Genomic DNA, 17,121 nt, shown 5'->3' with positions numbered 1-17,121 from the left:
ACACGCACATGTAAAGGCACACAGGCATACAAGTGCTTCTACAAGTTATATCCCATAATTGTGAGCAGCGCCTTCCATGCGTACACACAATCAAATGTATACACATACATACATACATATGTATGTGAGCACTTCACAAGATCGACAAATGCAAATGCTGGGCTTCAAAATTGCTACAGGCAGCCAGAGCTTTACACACAGGCATACAAATGCTCATAGTACATGTAGCAAGGGACAGTGTATGTGTGCATGCTCGTCGCGAAAACATTTTAATTATGCGCGCCAACGCTTTCATACCCTTCCCACAAATAATAAGGAAAACGCATGACAAACGGTTTGAAAAGTTCGGTATACTCTTCACACAGAAGGGAAGGCATGGGTTCTCGCAGCGAAGAAATTTCAATTTTCGTGAGCTGCTGCTTGTGCTCACAATGTGAGGCTCACATGCATACATACATATACATATTTGAGAGAGCAGAGAGCATCGTGAGAGAGAGAGAGCAAGGGAAACATTCAGCGCATAGGGATATTTGACCATCTCGGTCGAGCGCATGAAGCGAAATGATTGTGCTTTCGTATTTTTTCGTAGCCCGAACCCAAAAATGGAGGAGCCGAGCAAATACGAAGGGTCTGGGAGATAACTCCCGAAAAAAAGTGTGCAAAACGCTTTACACTACTTGTCCGGTCTATGTGTTCTCTGGTTAGTGGTTCAAGTCAGATGCCACTATAGCTAATTGTGAATAATTTTTAATTTTTTTTTTGATTTCTCAAATATTCAATATAATATGTATATCATATGCTGAAAGATTCATCAAATTCCGTTAAGTCAGAAATTAATTAAAAACAATCAAATATTTGGCCAATAAACAAACGCACGTGCAGCAGCTACAACAGCATTGTATACGTGAGCACACATACATTCATACTGCTTCTAGAACATTCTTAGAATCACATCAGCTGTTCGTTTGGTTTAGTTTTGGCAGATGGCGCTACAGCAGTGAATCTATTTGAGTTTTGCCAGCACAGCCTCCAAAAGTGAGGTGGCGTAGTGAGTAGCGGCATGACGCTAGATCGAACTGATGTTAATTTTTTTAATTGTATATTTTTATATATTGATAAATGAGTTTTCTATTTAATTTATAGTTTTCATACTAAATGCGCGTTTTAAAATAGTTTGGTTATTCTAGCAGATTCTTAGAATCACATCAGCAGTTAGTTTGATTTAGTTTTGCTAGATGACGCTGCAGCAGTGAATCTATTTTAGTTTTGCCACCGCAGCTTCCAAAAGTGAGGTGGCGTATTGAGTAGCGTGACGCTCGATCGAGAAGTCGCGGGTTCGAATCCCGAGCGGTACAACTTCTGCTAATTTTTTTTTAATGTTTCAAAATATTTTTATATTTTATTAAGTGAGCTTTGTATTTCATCTATATTTTTAAATACATCGAAATACTAAATGGGCATTTTTATTTTTGTTTTTATTAATATTATTATGTGTAATAATTCATCTAACTAACCTTCTTGGCAGTTTCCTCACCTGAAACAAATACAGTAAAAATTGTATTTTAGAACCCCTAATAGGTTTACGACTCTTACACCTACTCTCTACTAAATTAAGAGTGATAACTTTTTTTGTGTACCAAAAGAAAACAGAATGAAATGTATATAAAGTTAAAATGAAAACAATGATTTTACCATTCAATGGATTAATCATTTTGATATTAAAGTGATATCCATCGTCTCCTTCCCAAAACATCAACGGGTATTGTAAAGCGTCATATGAACGGTGACTTTCAGATATTCTTTGTAGTTGCCCAGTACTGCGTCGTGTAAGCACAATATCACGTGCTTCCAAGCTTTCACCAACAATCAGGATTGCCACTTCATCGATTGTTGGAGCATTAAATCTGCGTTCATGTGGCCCAGCTGGTCTCTTATCTGCTCTGCTTACTACTTTATAGTCATCTCTTGGCTTGCATGTTCGTGAAGCATTTGCTGCAAATTTTGGAGAATTGTTCTTTTCATAGCTGTGTTGATTTCTTGACGGCGGTCAAGTTGTTCTTCCATATTGCCCATGAAGTATATTTGCAAGAATTTGTGCTGTGCATCTTCAATAGGTTGCAATGATCCAATGCGATGGCAAATCTGGCCTTGAATCTTTAAATTCAAAGCCATAGTTATAGTTAGATTAACAAAAACTTTTTACAGAAATCTAACAAACTACATTATTCCAAATTTTTTTTTTTTTTTTTTACAATCATAGAAAATAAAATTTTTAACGTAAATTACCTTATATCCGTCTCCAATAATTTCCGCCCCAAATGAAGTCATTTGGAACAGGCATTGTATTTTTGAGTGTTCGCTAGAAAATGTCGTGATTCTAGTGTTTCGCCATAAAGCAGGGAACGCAATGGCTCTGGTGGCGGGACCACCAATGGCAATGTCACTTTACCACTAAGGCAGCACAAACCGTGCGTTTCACCAGCAAACTTCAATGCCCCACAATGCTGACAAACAACGTCCAATGGACCAATGCAAACTAAACGATTCAAGCTGTAGTCAATGGTGCAATCATATCGAACGCTGCTCGATTCAAATCAATCCTTGAACCATTTCTTATTGCCGTTTCACGGGTTGCCTCTCTTTGAGAAGCACGAATTAAGGCCCTTCTTTGCTGGGTACTAACGAGGCGCCTTTCTCGGGCGATTTCTCGTTCTTCATCAGATAATTGACTCGCGATATTCCGTTGCCTAATTGCATCATGGGTCCGCCGGGAAAGATTAAATCTTCTAGGACGCGGCATTTTTCAGGGTATAATGGTTTTGTTGAAATGTATGTAACAGGGAGAAGGAGGCGTGGCAGACCCCACAAAGTATATATATTCTTGATCAGGGCGACGAGCTGAGTTGATTTGGCCCTGTCCGTCTGTCCGTCCGTCCGTCCGTCCGTCTGTCCGTCTGTCCGTATGTATGAACGCGTCGATTTCAGAAGATATAAGAGGTAGAGACTTCAAATTTTTTTTTTAATGTCCGTAATTACAGCGCGCATATCAAGTTTATCATTAAAAATCGATAACTCAACCCGATCTTTTTTTATCGATAAAAAACCTTATCGAAACCCAGTTATAAAATTATATCTTCTACACCTTTATTGCTAGAGTATCCAAATTTTTAATGTATGCTTATATGCAATTTATACAATTTCGGTTTTTGTTAAAATTAACCCCCCACCCTTAAATTCACTCCCTCACCATAACTTTTGTAAAAAGCGTATTTCAAATACTAGAGACTTGTGCTTTAGCAATTACATGCATATCCATGTTATAAACATAATCTAAAAGTTTCATGAAGATCGTACGTCCACAAAAAAAGTTATTAAACAATTAAGTTCTCATAGTAAGCGCTCACTGCCGCCCATGCGTGTATATGCTTGTGTGTGTATATGTATGTAATTGTTTGTGTATGTGTGTGTGTGTGTATGTGTGTGTATGTATGCCCGTGTGTGCGTGTGTGTGTGTGTGTGTGTGTGTGTGTGTGTGTGTGTGTGTGTGTGTGTGTGTGTGTGTGTGTGTGTGTGTGTGCGCGTTTCTTGTGTAAGCTGAAAGTCGCGAAAAATTATTGAAATAGCTATTACTCCAAGGGTTCAGGGGATCTCGTAGTCGAGTAGTCTCGACTAGAGCTTTCTTACTTGTTATTAATAGTAATACTGAATATACCCTCGTACAAAACCACATAAAACAAGTAAGAAAGCTCTAGTCGAGACTACTCGACTACGAGATCCCCTGAACCCTTGGAGTAATAGCTATGTATTTCAATAATTTTCCGAGTCTTTCAGCTTACACAAGAAACACGCACACACACACACACACACACACACACACACACACACGCACGCACGCACGCACATACAGGCATACATACACACACATACACACACACACACACACACATACACAAACAATTACATACATATACACACACAAGCATAAACACGCATGGGCTGAGTGTGCGCTTACTATGAGAACTTAATTGTTTAATAACTATTTTTGTGGACGTACGATCTTCATGAAACTTTTAGATTATGTTTATAACATGGATATGCATGTAATTGCTAAAGCACAAGTCTCTAGTATTTGAAATACGCTTTTTACAAAAGTTATGGTGAGGGAGTGAATTTAAGGGTGGGGGGTTAATTTTAACAAAAACCGAAATTGTATAAATTGCATATAAGCATACATTAAAAATTTGGATACTCTAGCAATAAAGGTGTAGAAGATATAATTTTATAACTGGGTTTCGATAAGGTTTTTTATCGATAAAAAAAGATCGGGTTGAGTTATCGATTTTTAATGATAAACTTGATATGCGCGCTGTAATTACGGACATTTAAAAAAAAATTGAAGTCTCTAGCTCTTATATCTTCTGAAATCGACGCGTTCATACATACGGACAGACGGACAGACGGACAGACGGACGGACGGACAGACGGACAGACGGACAGACAGACGGACAGGGCCAAATCAACTCAGCTCGTCGCCCTGATCAAGAATATATATACTTTGTGGGGTCTGCCACGCCTCCTTCTCCCTGTTACATACATTTCAACAAAACCATTATACCCTGATTTCCCATTGAAAATGGGTGGCAGACCACATAAAGTATATATATTCTTGATTAGGGCGACGAGCCGAGTCGATTTAGCCTTGTCCGTCTGTCCGTCCGTCCGTCTGTCCGTATGTTTGAATGCGTCGATCTCGGAAGATATGTGAGCTAGAGACTTGACATTTTTTTTTATCGAGTTTTGCTTTAAATATCGATAAAATTCCCCGTTATTTTGTTATCGATTAAAAACATCGAAAACCAGTAATAAATTTATATCTCCTACATCTTTAAAGTTGGAGTCTCCAAATTTGTTACGTATACTTATATGCATTTCGGTTTTTGTCTAAATTCACGCTCCACCCCTAATTCACCCCTCACCCTAACATTTGAAAAAGGCGTATTTCCAATACTAGAGACTTGTGCTTTGGCAAATACATACATATCCATGATATGATCACAAACTGAAAGTTTCATGAAGAAACTACATCCACAAGAAACGTTATTGAACAATTAAGTTCCCTTAGTAGGCCACCACTGCAGCCAATGCGTGTTTATGCGTGCGTGCGTATCTCTGTGTGTGTGCGTGTGTGTGTATATGCCTGTGTGAGTGTGTGTGCGTCTCTTGTGTAAGCAGAAAGACGCGAAAAATTATTGAAACAGCTATTGCTCGAAGGGTTCAGGGGATCTCGTAGTCGGGCACTCTCGACTAGAGCTTTCTTACTTGTTATACCCTGAACCCATTTTCAATGGGAAATCAGGGTATAATGGTTTTGTTGAAATGTATGTAACAGGGAGAAGGAGGCGTGGCAGACCCCACAAAGTATATATTCTTGATCAGGGCGACGAGCTGAGTTGATTTGGCCCTGTCCGTCTGTCTGTATGTCCGTCTGTCCGTCCGTCCGTCTGTCCGTATGTTTGAACGCGTCGATTTCCGAAGATATAAGAGCTGGAAAATCAATAATTCAATCAGATCTTTTTTTATCGATAAAAAAAACTTATCGAAAACCAGTTATAAAATTATATCTTCTACAACTTTATTGCTAGAGTCTCCAAATTTTTAATGTATACTTATATGCAATTTATACAATTTCGGTTTTTGTTAAAATTTACCCTCCACCCCCATATTCACCCCCTCAGCCTTACATCTGTAAAAGGCGTATTTCCAATACTAGAGACTTGTGCTTTGGCAATTACATGAAGATCGTACGTCGACAAAAAAAGTAATTAAACAATTAAGTTCCCATAGTAAGAGCATACTGCGCCCATGCGTGTTTATGCTTGTGTGTGTAAATGTTTATGTGTTTTTTTTTTGTTTTTTTTTTTTTATATTCGTTTATTGACAATCTTTATAATACAAGTTGCAAGTTTCGTGGTGGCTAGGATAGTGCGCGATGCTTGCGGAACGGCCGTAAAGCATGGCTCCGCGAGCAACGTGCGCTACCTTAGCCTGGGACAGCTCGTCTTCTCATTCGCTCGACTCACTGTGGCCGCGAAGGTGCTTGTTAGCTCCCAAGCTTCCTCCGATTCTAGCATGGCGTTGACAATGTTGTCCGCTCTGATGGAGCGGCCCACTGCCTCTTCCAGATGACGCCTCTCCTCCAGGAACCGTCCACATTCGAAAAGAATGTGGTTGGCGTCTTCCACATGCCCTCGCTCGCACCAGGGGCACTCGTCAGATTTCTCGTGGCCAAAGCGCTTCAAATAGCTCCGAAAGCATCCATGTCCCGAGAGGATCTGCGTAAGGTAGAAGTTAACCCCGCTGTGTTTGCGGTTGACCCATGGTTCAAGCTCCGGGATGAGCTTGTGCGTCCACCGCCCTTTAGCTGAGCTATTCCACTTTCTTTGCCATCGTGCAATGCTGTTCGCCCTGATAGCGTTGAGTCGCACAGGCGCGTGCGAATTCCGCTCCACGGCTTCGGCGACCAAGTACTCCAGAGGTACCATACCAGCTATGACGAGCGCCGCGTCATCGGAGATAGTCCTGAAAGCGCAGCTGACTCTGATTGCGCTCAGTCTGTAGATCGCTCTTGCCCATATTGGCGCAGCATAGAGGATGACGGACCTAATGACGCTCATTAGAAGGAGACGTCGTTGCTGTTTAGGTCCCCGCGTGTTAAGCATGATTCTCGAGAGAGCTCTACAAGAATCAGCTGCCTTTTTATGCACATATTCTAAGTGCTCGCGGAAAGATAATCTTGTGTTTATCATGACACCAAGATACCTTATCGCCCTCTTGGACGCAATAGTGACGCTGCCGATCTTTATATTGGCAGTGTCCACTCTTTTGCGACTGTTGACTAGGACAACTTCAGTTTTGTGTGCCGCTAGCTCGAGCCCAGCTCCAGTCAACCAGCTTCGTATGCGATTGATACTTTCGCTGCACATATCCTCTGTATCTTTGAGCTCCTTTCCTATGGCTACGACAGCTACATCATCAGCAAAGCCAATGGTGTGCGCACCTGCTGGTAGTTCCAAGCGCAGTACGCCGTCGTACATGATATTCCATAGGAGAGGCCCCAGCACTGAGCCTAGGGGTACTCCAGCTGACACTGTATGAGTTTGGGGACCCTCACTCGTATTGTATACCAGTGTTCTTCCTCTGAAGTAACTCTTTATTGTTTCTTTAAGATATTTAGGGATATTATATTGTGACAGCGCATTCAGTATCATTATTATTATTTATTTATTAGATAATATAAAAAATATAAATCTAAAAATTATTAAACGTGCTAGCTACGAGGGCCATTGACGTGAATGTTGGAAGTTAAATTGGATGAAAAATATTACAAAGATTTATAAACTTAACAATTAAATTAATATTTACAGCTGTAGGTTCGGTAAGTAGTGTGGTAGGAGGTGTGTTGCCGAAGAGTCTTATCCTCTCCCGTTGGTAGGTTGGGCATTGGTCAAGTATATGGTCTACCGTTTTACGTGTGTTGCTGTTGTTGTTACAGCTGCAAAGAGGAGGCGCAGAGCCCGTAAGTAGGTGACCGTGTGAAAATTGTGTGTTCCCAATACGCAGACGAACAAAAGTTGACCACTCCTGTTTTCGGGTATTGGGGGGATATTTGCTGCCAAGTCCAGTAGCGTTGTACGTTTTGTAGCGATGGTGGAAGTTATTCCAGTCGCATGAAGCTATGTTGGCGTGCCGAATAAGTTGTAAGCGGATGCCAGTCTCAGCTAATGGAATATGCATGATGGTTGGGGATTGTGCAACTAAATTAGCTGCTGTATCCGCGTTTTCATTGCCAGGGATTGGTGATTGGTAACTGGGTACCCAAATAAGCACAACATTGTTTGCGATGCATAAGCTGCGGATGTCACTGATAACATCGTTATAGCAGTTGAGATTTTGTACTGCAGTTAGTGTGGACAAACTGTCTGGGCAGATAATAAATTTGCCTTTGTTTTTCTGAGCGAAATGACAAGCTTTTAAAACAGCAAAAGCCTCTGCCGTGAAGATGGAGTAGTAATTTGGAAGTAGGCCGTGGGCAATGGTAACATTTTGATTACAGACCACTGCAAAGGATGTGTAGTCTCCAGATTTCGAAGCGTCTGAGAACAGCCAGGTCCGGTTTCGGTATTTATCTCTTTCCTGTCGATAAAGTTGCTTGAAAGTATCGCTGCTGGTGTTTTTCTTTTTATGAGCGTGGATGTCGAGATTGATATTAACATCTTCCAGTAGCCAAGGGGGCTTGCATGGTGGTTTCTTGGGATGACATGGTATGAGGATATTTGACTTACGTAGGATAGCTGCACATCTTCTTATAGTGGACATTGTTTTGTAATTTTTTTTGGCTGCAATAGCGCTCTTGAAGCATTTTAGTAGTAGAAAATTTGGCGTGGTGCAGAGTTTGGCTAAGAGTTTTGTTGTAGATACCACCAACCTATTTTTGATAGAGGGCAGTCCAGCTTCCGCAAGGATACATTTGATCGGTGAGGTTGGATACGCATTAATGCTACGCCGGTCGGCTGTGTGGTATGGAGGCATAATTTTTTTTGAGGGTGGAGTCGGAGCAACAACCGTAGATTGGCAGACCATAATCCAATTTGGAGAGGATAAGAGCTTTTGTTATGTATGTTAGCGTGTTTATATGAATATTTGAAAATTTTGAACTTAAAAATTTAATAATATTTATTCTAGGTTCTAAGTTGGATCTTAATTCTAGACAGTGTTGTACAAAATTAAAGTTCTTATCAAATACAACTCCAAGTATTTTTAGGCTATTAACTAATTCTATGTTATTATTATTAAAGGATATTTGTCCAATGGAACAATTACGCTTTCTGCAAATATGCAGTAATTTGCATTTTTCTATTGAGAGGGTGGCACCCGATAAGTCTCCCCACGTTTTAATATCATTATGGACTCGGCTAAGAGCGTTATTGGCGGCAACTGTGTCTTTTATCTTCGTATAAATGATAGCATCATCTGCATATGCTGTGAGTTTTATATTTTTGTGATTACGGACAATCGAGTTTAATTTATCAAAGGCGATTATAAATAAAGATACCGAGAGTGGGGAGCCTTGTGGGATGCCGTTGTATAGGCAGTAGGTATTTGATAACTTATTATTAACTCGAACTCTAAACGAGCGTTGAGCCATAAAGGCCTTTACTATATTAAATACCCTTGGACCAACTTTCCATAGGTCAAGTTGATTAAGAACAGCATGTATACCAACGCGATCGAATGCCTTTTCAAAATCAGTTCCCAAAATGGAGACATGATTTTTTCTGAAAGGGCATCCGACACGAAATGATGGATCTGCAGGAGAGAGTCGATCGTTCCGTGTTTGCGCTTAAAAGCATTTTGATTGTGGGAAATAAAATTATTTTTTGCGACGAGCCACATTAGGCGACGAGAGAGAATTTTTTCAAAAAGCTTGGCAAGGCAGGAGAGAAGAGATATTGGTCGAAAGCTATTAATATGATACGCAGGCTTCTTTGGTTTCGGAATAGGTAACACGATTGCCATTTTCCATGTGTGGGGATAGAAACCGTTGTGTAGCATATCGTTATAGATATTAATTAACATGAGTTTAGCGTTATCAATGAGGTTTTTGATGATAGGGTATGAGATGCGGTCGAAACCGGGTGTTTTACCTTTAGAATGCACAAGTGATGCATTCAGTTCGGATAGGGATATGTTTGACTCTAAATATTTAGCTTTAGGGTTAACACTAGTAGGGGTGTAAGTTCTATTAAGAATATAAGTCTTTATTAAGAATATATTCGGGCGAAAAGTTATTGTCTTTGGAAAGATTTGACCACATAACGCCGAGCGCTTCTAAAATATCTTGTGCAGATGTTAATACAAGTTGGCCAACTTTAAGGCTTTTCAGTGGTACGCTGGGCGAGCCAGTTAGACGCTTTACGTCAGTCCAGATTTGGGTCATAGAGGATTTTGGCGAGATCCGGGATGTGAAGTTAAACAGAGCTGATCTTTTAGCGATTTTTGTTTCTCTTTTGAATTATGCGTTGGCTTTTTTATAAGCAATTAGGTTAATGGTATTCATGTTTCGCTTAAAGATCTGCCACAGTTTTTGTTTTTCATCGCGCAATTTTTTTGTGTCCTTATTCCACCAGACAGGGCTAACTCTAAGGGGTATACCTTTAGTTTGGGGGATAGACTCATTTGCTGCCTTGCGAATGGCTTTGGTTAGCTTGGCTACGCCATGATGGATGTTGACATATGAGCAATCTGTTAAACTGGAAGAGAGGCTTAACTTAAATTTGTCCCAATTTGCTGCATCAGTTTTGTATTTTGCAGTGGGAATTGTTTTTTCAGGCCGAAATTGTGTGATAATATTGGTTATGCTGGGGAAGTGGTCGCTGCCGTGTAAAAACTTATCAATTGACCAAGAGCACCGGTGTAGAATATCAGCTGAAACCAGGGTAATATCAACACAAGTAAAAGTGGAGTGGGTTGAGAAGTGGGTTGGTGATCCATTATTAAAAACTGAGAGATTTGATTGAGAGACATTTTTCCACTTTTTTTGCCACGTGCGTTTAGGCATGCAGATCCCCATAGAGGGCTCCAGGAATTAAAATCTCCATTAATTAGTAATGGAGTGCGAATATTGACAAGTAAACCCAAAAGGTCGTTTTCATGAAAATATTTAGTTGGTGGTATGTATACATTGATTAGAGCAATTTTATTGTTGAGATCTAATTGGAGAGCATCACAGAGACTGTTACTCCTAATGGCGATGTTTTTGTGGGGAATGTGGCGTTTAATTAGAAAGCAAATGCCTTCTTTTTGCATGGAACTCGAGTTTTTAAAATAACCAATATATGGTTTAGGGAAAATTATATTTTTAGCGGTGTTAGCTAAGTGAGTTTGTTGTATGCACATAACATCTGGGTTTTTTTCTTTAATTAATATAATAAGTTCATGGTAATTATTAATATATCCATTTATATTCCAATTTAGAATTTTAATAGACATTGGGATATAAAAGAGAATCAGATGTTATGTGTAGAAGGAATTATGATAAGAGAAGTAGAAGTTAAGAGGAAGAGTCATCCATTGACTCGTCCGAAACTGTATTAATCGATTCAAGACTTGTGGGCAATAGAATTGCCGAATTTATTTCATTTGTTTGGTTTTGTACGTATGTAGATCTGGAATTAACTAGATCATTATTATGCTGTGTGCTTTGGTTAACGGTAGCTGTTTCGCTATCGTATTGTTTGTTTTATTTTGGTAAGTAAGTTTTTGGTGTTGAAGTGGAGGGGGGAGATTTTTGGTTGGTATTTGTCTGCATTGACTTTTCGTTTACAGTTGTAAAGTTGTTATCTTTGTTTATGATGGTTTTTGTGTGTGCGTTATCTTTAGCTTGCGTGGAGATCGCAGAGGCGGCTACTTTGGCGAAAGATAAAGAAGTGATAGAGGCTTCACGTATGCTGCACTTATTACGAGTTTAAATTTTCAGAATTTCTCTTTGTTCAACATATTTATTGCACGTAGGCGAGGAGGCGGGATGGCCAGCACCACAATTTGCGCATTGTGTCCGGGAGCATTCACCATTAGGGTGGGGTGGGAGGTTACAGTTTACACAAATAGCAGAATTTTTGCAATGTTTAACAGTATGACCGAGAAGTTGGCAGCTTTTACACCGAATAGGGTTGGGAATATACTCCCTTACCTTAACATTATTCCAGGCAATAGAAAGTTTGTTTGGAAGTGTAAATAACTCGAAGGTGACCACACCGGAAGGTTTAACTTTTCCATCGAATTTTTTGGTAAATTTGTATACTGAGACCACATTTTGAGGTTTTAATTCTTGTACAATTTCTTCTTCTGGTACATTGTTGAGGAACGGAGCGTAGATGGTGCCCTTTATATTATTGAGGGAGTCGTGCATTTTACAGTTAACCTCACAAATACCCGGTAAGTGCTTTGTTGTGATAAATCTATCAGCGACTTCTTTCCTTTTTAACAGCAAAAGAAGACTGCCATCACGTAATGACGAAATGGAAAGGACTTCAGGGCTAATGAGCTTTATTGCCCTATTTATAGCGAAGCAAGAATATTCAGATAAAGGTTTCTCTTCATTCTTAGCAGACAAAGTTATATATTTGGGGTTCTGTGCGGGTGGTGTATTTACGGGGAGTTCGGGGAAGTCAAACGGGATTTTTTGGTTTTGTCTTTTCTTTTTGGATTTTGGACTATCACTTAGTAGTGAAAATCTGTTTTCCATTATGTTAGGTGGCCCCGGGGCCATGGCTGTATTATGCGTACGCAGATTTATTCGTGTGAATGTGACCGCGTGCAAAAGAACGAGCAAGAAAGGGGAGAGAGAACGAAGAGGTGTATAGAAACTGAGTGAGACGAGCTTATCAGAACAGACAACTAATCGCGATGAGTGTTAGTCGAAGGCATTCTTTACGTCCAGGGTCGCAATAATGCAGTATTGCTTCGTCCCATGCTTCCATCTTGTGCCATGGATGGCGGAAGTGGCCAGACCAACAACTTTGTTTAGCGCATACGTTGTTGACCGGGCCTTCCGGAATCCAAATTGATTTGGTGAAAAAAAAAATGTTTGTGTGTGTGTGTGTGTATGTATGTATGCCTGTGTGTGCGTGCGTGCGTGTGTGTGTGTGTGTGTGCGTGTTTCTTGTGTAAGCTGAAAGACGCGAAAAATTATTGAAATAGCTATTACTTCAAGGGTTCAGGGGATCTCGTAGTCGAGCAGGCTCGACTAAAGCTTTCTTACTTGTTTTTATACCCTGAACCCATTTTCAATGGGAAATCAGGGTATAATGGTTTTGTTGAAATGTATGTAACAGGGAGAAGGAGGCGTGGCAGACCCCACAAAGTATATATATTCTTGATCAGGGTGACGAGCTAAGTTGATTTGGCCCTGTCCGTCTGTCTGTCCGTCTGTCCGTATGTATGAACGCGTCGATTTCAGAAGATATAAGAGCTAGAGACTTCAAATTTTTTTAAAATGTCCGTAATTACAGCGCGCATATCAAGTTTATCATTAAAAATCGATAACTCATCCCGATCTTTTTTTATCGATAAAAAACCTTATCGAAAACCAGTTATAAAATTATATCTTCTACACCTTTATTGCTAGAGTCTCCAAATTTAAAATGTATGCTTATATGCAATTTATACAATTTCGGTTTTTGTTAAAAATTACCCATCACTTCTAAATTCACCCCCTCACCATCACTTTTGTAAAAAGCGTATTTCAAATACTAGAGACTTGTGCTTTGGCAATTACATGCATATTCATGTTATAATCATAATCTGAAAGTTTCATGAAGATCGTACGTCCATAAAAAAAGTTATTAAACAATTAAGTTCTCATAGTAAGCGCGCACTGCAGCCCATGCGTGTTGCTTGTGTGTGTATGTGTTTGTGTATGTGTGTGTGTATGCGTTTGTGTGAGTATGCGTGTGTGTTTGTGTATATGTGTCTGTATGCGTGTGTGTGTATGTGTGCCTGTGTGTGCGTACGTGCCTGTGTGTGTGCGTGTTTCTTGTGTAAGCTAAAAGTCGCGAAAAATTATTGAAATATCTATTGCTCCAAGGGTTCAGGGGATCTCGAAGTCGAGCAGTCTCGACTAGAGCTTTCTTACTTGTTTTTTTATTGGATTTAGCAAAGATTTACACACAACTTCCAATTTAAACATTTCAAATACCTTTGAGGGATCAAAAGTTATATCTAACGAAGCACACATATGAATGTTAGTTAGACTCATTCACGAAAGTGAAATGAGTATATTGGTTTTGTGCAATGTCCGTCTTGCTGTCCGGCCGTCTGTCCGTATGAACGCAATCTATTTCGGCGCTATTGAAGCTAGAGACTTGAAATTTGGAACACATACTCGTGTATATCTCCGATTTATAAAGTGTTAAAATTTTTCAGATCCGCCCACTAGGGGCGTTGCAAATCGGAAAATGCATTTTTCGATATACCAGAAATCATGTTTGTTGAAGAGCTAGAAAGCTGAAATTTGGTATGAAGGTCCGCGCCGATCACCCAAGATCACAAGCTATGGCGGATATATCTCCGCCCATTAGGGGCGTGGCAAATCGGATAAAACTGTATCTCCTAAAGTTATAAACCTAGAATGCTGAAATTTTGCATGTAAGCTGATGTTTTAATTCTATGAAGATAGGTGAAAAAATTAAGATATAGTGATTTTTCGAATTCTGCTATATTTTAGGCACTATTGATGCTAGAGACCTGAAATTTTGTATATATACGCGGGTTGACCACCCACGTCCAACGAGCTATGGTAGATATATGTCCGCCCATAGGGGGCGTGGCAAACCGCAAAAGCTTATATCTCCTACAGAAACTTCAAATTTGGATAGTTAAGTTACTGGTGGCCTCCTCTATCGATGCCCCAAAAATAATTTTTAAGCCTCTTTAGGGGCGTGGCATATCGAAAAAATACCCTGTAATTTTCACATTTTTTGAGCGTAAGAATTCAAATTTTGCATTTAGGTAACCGGTTGCTCGTTCTAAAAACTGGCTAAAATTAAGTAGTCTACGGCCACTAGGGGCGTGGCAATCGGCATTTACAGTGCCCGAATTGCGACATTTATATGCGTCAGCCATCTATTTATGTATATGTACACATAAGTAGGCTTAATAGGCATTGATAGCACGGAAGGAAACATTTTTATAAAATTAATAATATATAAAAAAGCTAAAATAACAAAAATTTGCAAAAAATTTGCAGCGGGATTTGAACTCGCACCCAACCCAAACAGCATGTTTGTCAAAATAGCTAAAATAAAGATCGCCAGCGCTTCAGCCTACAGCACCACCGCATCGTTTCGATCAATAGTAGTTAAAACGAAATCACATTATTGTTATGACGCCGCACAGCAAAGAAAAGCCAGTGTAGCGGCTGGAAATTCAAAAACAATGCAAAGACAAATCAATCGCAACTGAGATTCTTAGAATAGGCAAGAGTACGCATTTATGTGTGCTACATACACACATACAAATAAGCGCGTGTATAAAGCTGGAATGCTTGATGCTATGGGTGCAGGCTTACATATATAATTATATATACATACGTATGTATTTGCGTATATGTAATTGAGGGCTTTTTAAGAAGAAACAAATTTAAACTTATAAAATTATTCGACTAAGAAAAAAGTATTAAGTGCCATTCAGTCAAGCTCGCACCTTCCCAATAAAATATCTATTTTATAAAAAACGAAATATGTATGAAAAAATAAAAAAAATAACACAGTAAAGGTTCGAACCTCCCCTACTCTAACATTACTTGCGTCGCCCTTAGCACCCGCGCCACTGCTTTGATCGAGCAATCAGTTGCTAAAATAGAATAGCTTAATAAGAGAGCGTCATCAGACAAAACTACAGTAACGGCTAGAAAGTCCAGAAATCAATCGAAATTCTAAGAATGTGAGAAAAGGCGCGCTTCTGTCTGTACGCATAGAATAGACGATGAGTGTGTGCACAAGCATAGGAAAATCGCGCTGATCTGCTGTTAGCTTGAAGCCGGTATCCAATGTATGGAATAAATATATAATAAAAATCAAAATTGTATAAATTATATATGTATGTAATTTGAATGCAATAGCTATCGATGATTTTCCAATTTTAATGGTATCATGCCGTGTTTTTTGCTGCGCACTAGACTTGAAAATTGCACTATATACTCTGGTTGACAGCGTTTGGGCTGTGAATGAGTCTTCTGCTATCGGTATCACCCGATTGCAACGTTCTTACTTGTTTTTATCTACAAATGCACAATAACAATATTTTGCACAGTTGGACGATAAATCAAAGAACTACAAGAAATTTTTCATTGATCTTATTTAATAAAGCTTCCTGAATCATTTCCATAAAAAATATTGTATACTATTTCAAACACCCAAAGATTTACACACGGTGAAAGTAGAGCATCATTTCTCGCGCTTTCTTCAATTTACCATGCAACCTTGAATCAGTCCGCAAAATTGTGATATTGTTTTTAAGTCGGCTTGAGTTTTCTAAATGAGAATATGAAAACAGTTGGCGGATATTGAAAAAACAATTTTTTTGATTTATGCCAAAAAATCGGAATCTTTTTACCCATAGTGCAGTGGCAGAAATGCCCATTATTTTATCCAAGCCCATGTCAATGTTCTTTGTAAACATAGAGCCAGCTAGCAACAATAAGAATGCTTTCGCCATCACCCGCCTATGCCAATGCGTTGTAAAAGTTGAGCTCAAAAGCAAGAACGTGCTGCAGTGCCTTCCGTGCCAAGGTCTTGGGCACTCCCAACGTTACTGCAAACTACCTCCAAGGTGTGTAAAATGTGGACAGGATCACCTCTCAATTGATTGCACTAAGAGTCGTGAACCTTGCTGTGCTCTCTGTAATGAAAACAAGTAAGAACGTTGCAGTCGGGCGTTAGCGACTTCGGAATACTCATTCACATCCCATAAACAATTTAGTAGTTAAGTTTCGCTCTAATACTGTAGAATATACAGGTTTTTCCGATTTGCACGCCCCTACTGGGCGCAGACACCTCATTTTTGGTCAGTGTTTAGAACGTGATAACGGTACACTAACTGCAAAGTTTAAATGCTTACCCTCAAAAAATGTGGAAATTGCAGGGTATTTTTCGATATGCCAAGAGGCGTATAAATTATTTTTGGGTCATCGATAGAGGAGGTTACTGGTAACTTAACTCTCTAAATTGAAGCTTCTAGCTATAATACTTTAAGAGATATCAACTTTAGCGGTTCGCCACGCCCCCTGTGGGCGGACATATATCCGACAAAGCTTTTTGGTCTTGGGTGAGCAGCCCGAGTATATATACAAAATTTGAGGCCTCGCGCATCAATAGTGTCCAAAATAGAGCAGAATTTAAAAAATCACTATATCTTCAGATCCGATTTGCCACGTCCCTAATGGGCGTAGACTTATAAATTGACTTTTGACTTTATAGAATCATAACATAAGCTGACGTGCAAAATTTCAGCATTCTAGGTTTACAACTTTACGAGATACAGTTTTAGCCGACTTGCCACGCC

Source organism: Drosophila arizonae, chromosome X, assembly GCF_054131065.1.
Source record: "Drosophila arizonae isolate 15081-1271.41 chromosome X, UAZ_ARI_1.0, whole genome shotgun sequence".
NCBI classification, from domain to species: domain Eukaryota; kingdom Metazoa; phylum Arthropoda; class Insecta; order Diptera; family Drosophilidae; genus Drosophila; species Drosophila arizonae.
This window is presented reverse-complemented; position numbering follows the sequence as displayed.